This window comes from Phallusia mammillata, chromosome 7, assembly GCF_965637545.1.
Source record: "Phallusia mammillata chromosome 7, kaPhaMamm4.hap1.1, whole genome shotgun sequence".
Lineage (NCBI taxonomy): Eukaryota > Metazoa > Chordata > Ascidiacea > Phlebobranchia > Ascidiidae > Phallusia > Phallusia mammillata.
In genome coordinates, this window is record NC_137258.1 from 5758685 (window position 1) to 5772059 (window position 13375).

At 38.3% G+C, this 13375-nt stretch overlaps 1 long non-coding RNA gene across 1 annotated transcript; it reads right to left on the minus strand.

The window, feature by feature from the left end:
* Positions 1 to 6704: 6704 nt before the first annotated feature.
* Positions 6705 to 13193, minus strand: LOC145239444 (uncharacterized). The gene is made up of 3 exons (XR_013862311.1): positions 13071 to 13193; positions 7055 to 7253; positions 6705 to 6875 (listed from the first exon to the last, which is right to left on the minus strand). It is a non-coding gene; the product is annotated as an uncharacterized LOC145239444 (long non-coding RNA).
* Between the last annotated feature and the right edge of the window lie 182 nt (positions 13194 to 13375).

The window sequence follows — 13375 nt, forward strand, 5'->3', positions numbered from 1 at the left end:
TAATGACTACCGGTTCAATGTTTGCCCACAGTGAAAAGGCTTTCCAAAAAGCAAACAGCAACAAGCAAACAGTGTTTGGCCAGCTTTCAAACCTTATCGCATTTTATTGCCGATTCTTCACGAAAGATGACAAAACACGAGAGTGGAAACACCTCGACTTGTATGTCTGCACTGCTTTCATCTCACAACAAAGCCGTTGCTAAGATGTCGTTAAATGGTATTTCGAAGAAAATTTTGTCCGGCTTCTAATATTACACCATATTTTGTCGACAAGTAAACCAAGGAAGCTCCACCTAGAATTTCAGCTGGTATCTTTAGTTTAACCGGAAAGCTTTCGCAATTACCGAACCAAACAGTAAACCGAATTACGCTTTGTGAAGGATTTCAAAATGAGCGTCACGTAGCCTACGGTAACATTGCAAGCACAAAACGAATATCATTAAAACAGACAAAAAATATTTTCAAAAAACACCAATCAAAAAATTTATTTTGCATTTTCCCAATCCAAAAACTGTTGAATTGTTTGCCCTAATGAATTACTTATCTGTAACCTGTTAGTTTTTTGTGTCAGCACAAAGAACGCTATTTTGAGAAATGCAGTAGCCAAAATGAACGTAAAAAACTTTCACTCCACCAAAATACATGGCATTTGTCTGCTTGGCATAAGCCCTAATTCTAATCAGTTGACACTCGCTATGAAAATTCGTGCCGTTAAACAATAGCATAATTATGTATACAACGACTTTACCGCACCGACCAAAAAATATCTACCACTAATGCAAAACCACATCCTGCATCTCTGCTGCCGACTGCATGGCCAAGCCATTATTTTATACTATCTCAACGTGTACATCTTACAAGGCACCGACCATGCCGCATCCTACTGGCGACCTTGTGCACTAAGGCGCACTTCCTTACGGCGTTTGCAATACGATACTTTAATAGCCAGATCCACGAAAAGCAGTAAACGCCCGGCGTGCTTTTACACTGACTCGTTTCGTTGAATCGAAACCACAGCAGCTTGTTTATCTTCAAAAAGCGGTGTGCAAAAATGGTTTTCCTATGCTTTGGCAAAGCTGCTAGATGCTGTTGTGCCAAAACTATGTTAATTTCTGACTTTGACAAAACAAATTCTGAAAACTAAACAAATTTCCATTTAACTTGACTAACTACGAACACAACTAAGTATTTATATTATTCACTAACATTATTTACGCGAACTGCTGTCGACAGTCTTACAATCATTGACAAAAAAGGAAATAGAAAAATCGATAGATAGGACATATGTCATTCCAAATTTCTTACAAGACTTACACAAATAAGAAACGTTATTTCGTCACCAATTTAGTAATTTTGCCCTGTTCGAAAATGACATTTATGTGATAATACTTCATGTTGTAAAATATCAATACGATCACTGACATTTTATCCGAAGCCTGGTCGTCAAAATGTATATAAATGGGCGCTGTTTTAACGTACATGTAGAAAAAAGAGCCAAACGAATGATTTCTATTCAACTGCCACAGTCGTACCTATCGTCAATAAATCTTAAGACGCGATACCGTTTGCCCTGCAATCCGCAGCGTTCGGAATGAAGTTGATTCTCGTAAAACGGCCGTTCCAACTCGTTATCCAGTCACCACTGGTTTACGTGAGTCTGATCTCAAATATTTGTTGCCTAGAGAAGCCAGGCGAAGCCTTCCAAGTCCTAAGTTTGCTTTACGACTTGCCAGAGACACCGAAACGGGACAAGAAGCGGAAGGGTCCTGGTTCTTGGACTGTCACATGATCGGTTTCTCCAAAGTCACAAATCAATCCACATCAACAAATGCGGGTTTTAGGCACATACATTCAAGATCGGCGATTCAGAAGAATTAAAGTCTTATATTTAAATTAAAGTCTAACAATCTTATATTCAACAAGGCATTGGACAACTGGAAACCAAGGTATATAGAAAATCGTTAATACAAAGAAGATCAATCCACGACGCATATTTGACCAATGAAAGTTATGGTTTGTACAAAGTAAAGCATACAAGTGCGGGATCGGCCTAAAAGTTTACAATTTAGTGCAAGTGAATCGAGTTAGATTTAAATCAAGTTCGCAAGGTTTACTAAACGACCATTTAACGCAACAAGGTATGCTTATCGGAAATCACAAACACCATACAACGAGACAAGGCTAATTTAGCGTTTCCAGTAAGTTAAACATCTACGACACGGCGGTTGCTATTCAACTACCGCCTAAATTGTGACTTTCCTAACAAGTTCCTTTGTGTTCCTGGAAAGGGACCGTTTGACATGTTTATTGCGACGCCGTTTTACTCCGACTGTAACTGTCACGCGATGCACTTAAATGTCGAGCAATTTACCTTAACTCAGGCCAGGGTAACCTTCGACTTTGCATACATTCAGGACATCACGATCAAGAATCATGGTCAAATAGAAGTTGAAAGGATACAAGTTTAAGCGGGAATATTTAGTGGGCCATGCATGCGTGTACAACAAACGCACTTGGACCTAAAACTCCAAAATTAAGTAAGATCTGTGGAAATCTAATTAAATAGAACTATATTGCAGAAAATAAAACAACGCGGTATCATTAAAGCTGACTGCCGCCGAAGCAAAATCGACCTTTGTGGCCTTCAAGAGACATTTGTGGTATGTATGCAACCAACATTTCTGATGAACAAAATCTATCATTGCACAATAACAGGCGATTTCGTGGTATTTGCGGAGGCACCAAACGAATGAAACCATTTGCAAGGTAAGACTCCAATTGGTAAGATCTGCAGCAACAAGAAAACTTGTCACACAAGAATACGCTAAATTTGTAAACATAATTTACGGACTTATAGAACAGACAAAAAAATCATGGTAAAGTTTTTGTTTTTGCCATTTTTGTTACCGTGGTTGGTATAGGTGTGTTTATGCAAATATAATGAGTTCCACATAAAGTTCTACAGCGAAAAAACAAAATACCTAACCTTTTCGACCAAAGCGGGTGGTCTTACTTGAGAACACAGTACTATTTAATTCAAGTAAAAAGCACATACAACGGGCCTTGGATAACTCACGGATTAGTTTTACGTGCAGTCGACATATTCGTTTAAAAGTTGCATCCTGTGGAATTCGAAACACTATGATCCATCTGTTACACTATCTATTTTGTAATTAGACAGTTAAGCACTGTAAACTCATTCGATAGCAATGGGCCTCCTAAAAAACAGAGCTGGTGCTCGAGTAGACACAAGAGGTTCGCCAGGGGTCAAATACGTTTAACACTTAGACAACAAAACTGTAAAACGACCCATGGACAGACATGCAACAAAGTCTCTAGTGTTTTATCGCTGATACAAGTTAACCCATAGTTTTATGCCAGGAAGGTTAAGTGCCTCGCGCACCGTGTGGTTAATGGGGGTAGCGGTAAGTTTAAATACAGAACATAATAAGGATATGTTTTGTTAAAAGTAGACTAAAGTCATTGTTTACACCACTTTAGGTAAACAGGTTCTGTTAAGAAACTAATCGAGCAGAACCAGAAAACATTAGTTGCGGTTCAATTATGGCGTGGAAATTTTTTCTAGACTGTAAGCTCCAGCAGAAACACAATGCCACCGGGTCTTATCTTGTACGACGTTTTTTGCGCATTTACAGTTCTTCAATAGCTGTTATCGTCAAATTAGGGTTTTATGTTGTCAAAATACGTTAAAATTGAGGCAATAAAACCTATCTTCTCCAAACCGTTAAATTCAAACAGCACAGTGTATTTACTTGTTAAAAAATATCTGCTGATGTAAATAACACACACAAAAAAACAGTTAAGTGTTTCAAACTTACACAGACAACAAAGCAAAGATATCAATCTAACATGGAAAGATGGGTTCAATTTTTTTTTGCTTACGCGCTATGTCCCAATTTTTCCCGTTATGAAACCACAAAACACAAACCTGAAGGCGAGATTGCACATGTGACATATTTTACGAGAATAACCATTTCACACAAAAGACACAATTGTCGTTATGGGAGAAAACAAGGAGATTAAAGTGTCGACGACCCCAAAGCCAATTGCGTTTTCCGTGAAGGGATTAGGCTTGGGTTGCAGTAGCAAGTGTACAATACAACTTTTGCAACAAAATAAGTCAAGTATTTTGTTACAGAAGCAATTTCCACATTTCTGAACATTTGCTGTTTTGAAGTGTTCGACAAATGCCTTTTACATGGTCTGGTGAACAAGTTTATTTGACCACTTAAATGCTCCGGCTATCCAAATTTAACAAAATGTATTTCTAATCGTTACTCCATAATATGCATTGGTTTGGAAATTTTTAGCAAGCTTTGCAAGATTTTACGACTGTTTCAACTATTTACTGGTCTGTTTAAGGCCCGTGTTGTTCTAAATAACAAAACTTCAGAAGTCAATATGTTTTAAGTGAATTTAAATTTTTAACTATTTGTAAAAGAAACATGAAAAATCGCAAATCAAAGCAATTTTAAAACCAATACTCTTGACATTATGATACAGCATAGAAGACCTTTTACATAATAGGTTGCAACGTAACATAATGAGGTTTTCTATTATATTCTTACGTTCATGCAAAGCAGTTGTTCAACTACAGACATGACTTTCACAAACAAACTTTGCATTTCTGCCTGCTGCTAATCCGCCAAGACGGAAATATCACAAGCAACATCGGAACTTATACAAACCACCAATCTAAACACTAGACAACACAGACAACAACCAAGTACATAAACAAAGATACCATATCCTACAGAAACAAGACAATTGCACTGAGCGTAATGTTATTACTGCACACCTGTGTTTTTCAGCGGGTGAAATGGAATGTCGCTGTCGCAAATCATATACAAGTGACAATGGATGCTCATCCCGCAAAGGCTCTTATTACGATATTTTATCAGCTACATCCGGATAGCAGTTGTTATCAGTATCCCAGGTGTTGCCACTTCCCACCCTATCAACTTGTCCATCATTGAGTATTGGCAAATAGTTCTCATGCTGTGCATGTTGTTGCTTTTCTTATTGACTATGTCTCAATTGCCATTTTGAGCACGAAGTTAATTTGATTACGCGTCACAAAAGTGTTTTCCGATCGGACCATTTAACCAACTTGAGAAAGTCATTAGAGTATGGACAATACCTAAAAATGTTTGGCACCACTTGATTACTGTTTGTCTTAAGTTTTTTAAAGTATTTTACTACAGAAACTTTTCTCCCACTGATTGACGAAAGCGATTGCGCAAACTTTGGCAGGTGTGTAACTAATCAGAAGTCAACATTGATAAGTAAAATCTGTATTTTTTCATTAAACTTCGGAAAGCGCATTGGCGATTTGAAGGACGAAACTTGCTCTGACCACCTAGTCACACCTATTGGATCTGAACTAAAAAGATTAGCAAAAAAACTATTTTTATTCGCAAAATATATTTAAACGATTGATCGGGCGGCTTGTTTAACAATCTGTACACTTTATTTTATGTTTCCCACTCCCGAAGTATACCAAACAAGTATCTTAAAACCGTCACGAACAACACCTTTAGTACCAGGTATGATGAAAACATTTTCCCTAAACTTCGTTCTTAGTCAATTGAAAAAAACTTACAAGCGTACAATCAGACTTACTCAAATGATTCCTGTATTGCGCCAAAGTTTGGAACGCCATAAAACGACGAACAAGAGATCAAAAGCAACTGGAAAGTACAGCAAACAAACTGTAACGATCCCTTAGCCAACACTTCAAGCTTAACACAGCCTAGCCTGTATCTCGGACTCCTTGATCAAACCTTAATCTCATCTGCCTGTGATCTGTAAAGCAAGGAGGCAAAGCTAAGCCTTGAGGTGATTCAGAAGCAATAACTTGTTACTGTAACTTTGTCCGTGGCGCTTCTGCTGCTCCAGTCATCGTATGCGAGCAACGCACGCTCATCAAATAGGAGCACGCAAACAAGGTAGTGGGTCGTAAAGCTCTCGGATCGCGGGGTTAACCAAATACAGGCACACAATGAGAGCCGCCCTATGACCACGCGTTTCGACTTTCACCGCCAACTGCAACAGGTTTGAATGCTAAATTTAGCTCATACTTGATTTGCGTCACAAAAAATGGGTAGCGGATTTGAACACAACAAACTATTGTACGGGCAACCTTTAAAAAGGTCAGCATAATTTTCTCAAAATCGCTACCGTTTCCCACGCGCATTCACATCATTCAGAAAAAAACTTTCCTAAAGTATTCTAAACTTGTACAAAAAGAAACAGCAATCTGTGCCACTGGAGTATTAGCTTAACAACATGACTTGTCAGCCACAAATACAAGCTTGTAAAAATCCATTCAATCGCCACATGTGACTTTGGGGTTTAAAGTTGCCTCGCGGGGCGGCTCTTCGGGTTTTCGGCTTCTTGCGTCGAGAGCAACTTTAATGGAAGCGCAAACACGAGATTACCCGGGATTAAGGAGCACTGTGCAAACGACAGCAGGGTGGTTATTTATAGACCCCTGCTCGGCCGCAGTCGATAAATTATCCCGATCCTGTTCGGGGTAAATGCATTCCAACTATAAAGGGGGCAATTCGCGCTTTAGGCAAACAAGCAAGTGCGTTTTTTTACAGGTTTACGTCTCTTTGGCAAACATTAGGCCGCCCTGAATAGGAGAGCCTTAATTACCCTCCCGGCCGCCAGGGTAATTAGGGGCGACGTGGAGTAAAACCAAATGTTTGTTTGGTCAGTGTAGCAGTCGAACTCTCGTCAGCACTGCATGCATCTTACCTATGATAACTTCTTGGTCCGCCACTCTCACACATTTAAAACAAGCTAACAAAGCATAAAATTGTATCCTGAAGTTGTTGTTTTTTATTTATCTAAAACGACAATTTACTTTGTTACTTTTTGACTATAACAAGCTTAAAAACAAAATCAATGTTTTTCCAATATAATAACTCTATTAAAAGTTTCGTGTGCATGCAAGTTGATCCGCCTAATTGCCTACTTCAACACCAAAAACGCCCTAAGTCATCTATTCCCCCCCTTTAAAACATACCTGTGGTTTGAAAACAAGGGCACCCTTTTTGACTCTGCAAGATAAGAGAATCAACAGGCCAGACATTGCCTGAGTTCAGCTCAGGGTTGAGTTATGTTTGAGTTTGATAAAACATACAGCTTATAGACGTACCTACTTCAGATTTCTTCACTGCATGCAACAGTTCATTTTAGCCTTTTTACGTAAGCATTCTAGATTTCTGTAAAACAAAATCAGGTCAAAGTTTAAAATATAAACGTATTCGATGTCGAGTCATAGCAAGCAGTCGAGTCATAGCAAGCACATTTTAAAAAATGTGTAAAACATTTTCACATTAAAACGTGTTCTAAACTTTCCAAACGTCATTTAGCCTTTTATCTCACTGATATAGCACCAACTTTTGCTGAAACGTTCAAAAAGAAAGAACATCGTTTCTCGGTCTTCTAATAGTCTACGTCCATAAGCTGGAGGTTCGAAATGATTGAGCACAAACCCCCAACGATACAAACGACAAAGCCTAGCTACTTTTCTGTGTACAATGGTACTCTTGGTTGCAGAACAGGGAAAGTCCCCCATAAATCTTTGTGGCAAGTTGGGCTGTGTAAATAAGCGTCACCGTTGAAATACTTTGCTGAATAGACCCATTGTTGAGCCCCAAAGACAGCAAGCAGTCGCCAGAAAAACAGGTCAGAGTAACCATTTCTAATGAACATAAGTCAAAATCAAAACATTTAAACAAAAAACGTGTGAAGATTTTTAGCTTTAAAAGTTGTCTTTGAAGTATCCTTGTTGCAAGTTATCTCCATAAATGAAGTGCAAATTGTTTTTCCTGCGTGACCGCAACACATGGTATTAAACTCCACAGCTAACATGTGACCATTACAGATATTTCAAAAGGTAAACAAAAAAACGTCAGAAACTAAAGCGAGAATATGGGTCAGAATCACTGTCTTTAAAACAGAAACCCAAATTTACGTCAAAACCTATCTAACATTGCAAAATTGTATCTGGGTCACGTCTTCACGCTTTTCTGCTAGTGCCGGCCGGCGAAAAACGTGCGAGGCGTTTCTTGTGCCCAGAATCGACTTTGGCTCTGACCTTTTCTAGGAACATCACGCCACTGACATGGCTCTTATCGATACCGCATTTAAAGCAGAAGTCAGATGCCACTTCGCAGACCTCGAACGGCTATAAGTATGGGTCGGTGGTTTACCAAAGACAGTTGGACAGGTCTTCGAAATAATAATTACTTTTACACGTTTTTTATGTTGTAAATTTCGACTTTTGCGAGAAAAATAACATGTTTGCAAAAGTTACCTGCAACCGTTGAAGATGAATAATACACATCAACTAAATCACTAATCAGCAGGTCTTGTTGACATTCGTAACACCAAGAGAACATCAAACACCTATTAGATTTACACACGTGAACAACCAAAAGCAATCGTTTTTCACGACTATTAGTCACAAAAGCAAGGTTTGATCAAAAATGGACAAGTTAATATTACACCAATGTTTACAGGCTGTTGCTAGCGCAAAAACACACGTTTAAAACAAAACAAAAAGCACTATCACACACTGTTCTAGGACCAGGCTCTTTGATTTATAGGTAAATCGCGATACACGGAACGACAACGCCCGCAACACACCCCTTTCTACTCGCAAACACTTCTTCGAAAGGCGCTTGACACAAACAGGAACCCGACTCGACGCAATGTGTCTCTAGCGCCACCATTGGATATAATTAGCCCCAAAAAGGTGAACATTTTTATACGCGCCAATAGGGTTCCCAATAAACTATATAGGGTTCCCAGTAAATAAGGTTGATCTGAAAAAATGTGTAAAAAAAACTTTGATAAATTTATAACTAAGTTCCACTACAAATTTATCCAATCCATTTCCAATTCTTAAAATTCCATTCTCGAGAATGTTTTAATTGTAAACATTTTATCAGACGCTATTGTTATCTTGTTTTAAAAAGTGCTTTTATCTGAAAGTGCATCGGCTTTGATAATCATACGCAATCGGCTCGCTGACGCAATTGCTGTGATTTTGCTGCTACCAAAACACAACGTTTAGACGTTTTGCATGTTATCTCGCATAACGGCAGACGGAGAATTGTACCTTTCCTACTGATTTGTATATTACAAGTGTGTGTGCTTGTGCTGCAGTCAGATCTACAGATTCCGATAAGACCATGGGCCAATTTTACGGTTAGGAATTACGGCGATAAGCATCAAAATCTCAGTCTCATTGTCCACGTTGGAAAATGTCGTTGTACGTGCTATAGGTTCATCGGCGCCATACAAAATGCGTCTGTTGATGTATGTGTATTTTCAAGACAACAGCAGTCTATAGTTTAACAAACTCACACAAAAAGCAGTACTAAACAACAAGAGAGTATTTATTTAATAAATAAGTTATTGCTGCCAGGCATAGTATCAAGTTTATGGAGCTCTTCTGGCAAATGTATTTTTATTCCGACGTTCCGACGTCCTACACAGGTCGTCTTCATCAGGGTAAATAACACTGAATGCGACTAGTACAGTGCACGATAAACGAGACGTCGGAATGATGAAGACGACCTGTATAGGACGTCGAAACGTCGGAATACAAATACATTTGCCAGAAGAGCTCTATAAACTTAAGACAAGCATTTTTCAAACACAGAAAATATTTTTGGAAATACAGTACAAAATTAGCAAAATGGTTTACACAAAGTAAAATATGTCAAATTTTTGCATTCGTTGTAATCGTGCGTGCACAGCACATAAACGAACGAATAATATGTGTTCGAGTTTATTATTAAATCAGTCCTTTTTTCTTGTTACGACAACTTATTTGAGTTGTACTTGTAATACATAATTTCAAAAGATAGGTTGTTTACGTAGAGATTTTGCTTTAGTATAAGTTTCGTAAGACAAGTTTCATAAAACATTTTTTCAGTTTGTTTGTCATTTTGGCAACAAGGCAATTAGTCTTTCAACCACCGTCCACCGGGAGAACAACAGGTTCACAATGTCAAAACTCATTTGTCGAAGCCAAGTCAGTAGACAAACAAGAGGATAGCAAGGCTGTTTAATTAGATCGCTTCCAAATCTCTTTAAAACTCATTAAAATCGATCCCTGTTGGTAAATCGTGACGTTAAAACTAGTATGATCGGATTTGGGCTGCACGGGTCTTGTGTTTGGGGCTCGATTTGGTGAAGGCTCGATCAAAACCATGTTACTAAAGGCGTCCGCGGAATTACAGACTGATTACGTAATGACGTTATGGTGGCACAAATTCCCGTATTTTCTGGTGTCGAAGTTATTTTTAGAACTCATTAGAGACGAAATGGCCAAAACGAATTGAATATGTCCCTTTTCTGTGTAAACATTCGAAGTTGCTTATATCAGAAAATTGGCGCCTAAATCTGTAAACTACGTTTCTGCATTACTTTGCACTGTTACTTATACATAAGTTTACATCCGAAATTTTGTAAATCGAAAAACTACAACACCAATTTAAATTGTTAAAGTAAAAAAAAAAATGTTTCGCTGCGTATGGATGCATTTTTGCAAATAAAGTATGAAACAATTATCACTTTTACAAACTATATCGGTTAACTGCGGTTTCTTGAGTATTCAGATATTGTGGTTCATGCTACTTGGAGCCTAAAAAAGCGCGTGAGAAAATTTGATCCCCACGGATTTCAATTGACAGAGGCGCCCGCGCCGTAAAAAATCACCTTGACACGCCCGTGGAATAAGCCAATCAGGAATAAGGTAGCGATCCCGAAACATGCGATATAGCTTCGAGTGGGTATAACTGTCAATAAATGTCACAAGTTCCGTAAAAGCTCTTGACTATAGTCTGAAGGACAGTGATAATCACTTTAAAATATCAGGCGACCACCAATTGTAAAATTAAGCCAAAAAACGCCAGAAGTAATATGCCGGGTATTTCAGGAACATCAGTTGCCTGCGGCCAGTCTTACCACGATTTTCCTCCATTTATATCGCGGCTTTACGGTTTACCGGTTTTTAGGACCTACTCCAAATTGCTTCTGCGCATATAGTGCATCGATATTTTATTGTTACAGGCGTCGCTTGATTAAACCATTAAAATCCAGTTTTAATACTTTCCCGACTTCAACGGAAACTATACAATTAAAAACAGAGACAGAAAGGTGTGTCAGTTTAATATCACTTTTTTATTAAACTCGTAATGATCCAGGCCTTGCATAAATTACAAAATATTAAAAATCATTGTGGCTCGAAAGTTTTTCCGTGCAAGTACACTGGACTGTTAAAAACATAAAACATACAGGGCATACTAGTAATGTGGCTAGCATTCCCAAATCTGCTACCGTTGCCTATTTGTACCTCGGCTTACATGTCAGTGACGTCATAGACTGACGTAGACACTATGGCGAAAACTTGACAACCCATTTGCGCTGGGGTCATACAAAATAATGAAACTGGCGCCACTCTTTTACCGTCTTTTAATCAGCTGCTACAAAGCTGCAGGCCACTAATTTACAAAATCGGTCAATCATCACAGACCTTCTCTAAAGTTGAGACAAATTGAGCGCTAATGAATAGCCTCATAAAAAATTAAGGACATACTTTCTAATGGGCCTAATATATATACATGCACAGCGGCTGGACTAGAACTGAAATTTGCATTTAACTTTAAGAAAAAGTCCAAAATTGTCAAATGGTTTGGTTTACAACTTATTTCGTTGCACATAAAAGTAATGAAATTTGCTTGCTGATTTGTACAGCAACTGGTTGACCCAAAAATCTAAAATAAACCAAACTCTGCCTTAACACTCTTTTGCTGGAAAGAAAAAAATCCCTGCACAATATTTCACCAGAATAAGTCAGTACATTAACTTCAAAATCTCCTGTTCCTACTACCTTGTAAACAACTACCACAAAAATCACTGTGAAAACAAATTCTAGAACAACGATTGATGGATCATAATAAGCTATTGTGACGCACATAATTCACTGTTGTGAAAAAGGCAATAAGGTTGCTGTACATTAACCTTTTAAAGTAGTAGTCTGCTTTTAACGTGGCCTAGAAACAAAATAACTGGAGTTGCAGGTGCCATAATTCCAGTCAAACGATTTCGTGTCACGCCGGTTTTACCCAAAGCAGATTACGCTGGCAAATTCTAGGACTGGTTTTGTCGCGCCAAAATTCCGGAGGTAATTTTAATCAAGTCACAATTGCTGCAGTCGTTCCCTATTACTTATTGTTAAATTCGAATTATGGTACATAAACCAACCACTGAGACAATTTCGCATGTAAAAAAATACTTGCACATGACATTTGGAATATTAACTACCAGGATATTCTGTGTTTCACTAAAAACGCTTTGCAAACATGGCAAACTACGTGACCACCTTACGAGAAAGCTTCAAAACAGCGGATTTATGGCCCAAAAATTTGCCTGGATTGACACTATCAAATCTAGTTTAACCGCATTTGACAAAAATCTGTGTTGTGTTGCATCCACTTTATAGCTAATCTAATCTGTTACGTTGCTATACGGTATGTCGTCGACATCACGCAAAGTTGAGTACCAACAATCATTTACGTTTTGCCAATCAAGTGATGACCTTCAAGTAGTAAATTCTCATCGGGCCAAATTTAGTTCAAAAACATTTCTAGATGATCGTCCGCTATTTTAGTATACTTTTTGGTACTTTGGAGTTGATACTGATAGTATACTTTTTTGTACAGTTGTTATTTGGCCACTTCGGGTATGCTTCGTAGCACAAAGTGGCTTTTCAAGTTAGCGTTTTTGTACTGTTAAAAAAACAACAACAAATAACTCATTTTCTTTGAAATATTAATAGCACTTCAAGTAGGGCGGTTTTGGAAAGTATGACAACAAATCAATTTTTTGGGCTGGAAAATTTAGAACATCTGACATTGTAAAGTCATCCAATTTGTATTTTAGCTTTTTTGCCATAAAGTCCATAGAAAGCTTTGAAAACATGCTTCAACACTAAGACTTGGCTTTCAACACAAAAACCTTACTTTTCAAGATTTTGCGACGAAATTTCCAGACATCAACTTTCCTGTCTCTTTCCCGAGAGTTCCAAAGCCCCCGATGCTGTCGTTAGGGATATCACGCGCTTTCATGTAATCAAAAACGCCTGTTTACCGGGTCAATTACAGCGGAGCTAAAGAAAGTCGAACACGACAAGAGAAAGAACGCAGTAAGGCGATCTGCCTAGATTTCGTCGCTTCTATGCGGTCCTTTATTCGTCTGCTTCGGGTTTACATCTCTCTCCGCTAAATATAGTCCCCAGCGACAATAAAAAATTGCATCCAGTATCCGA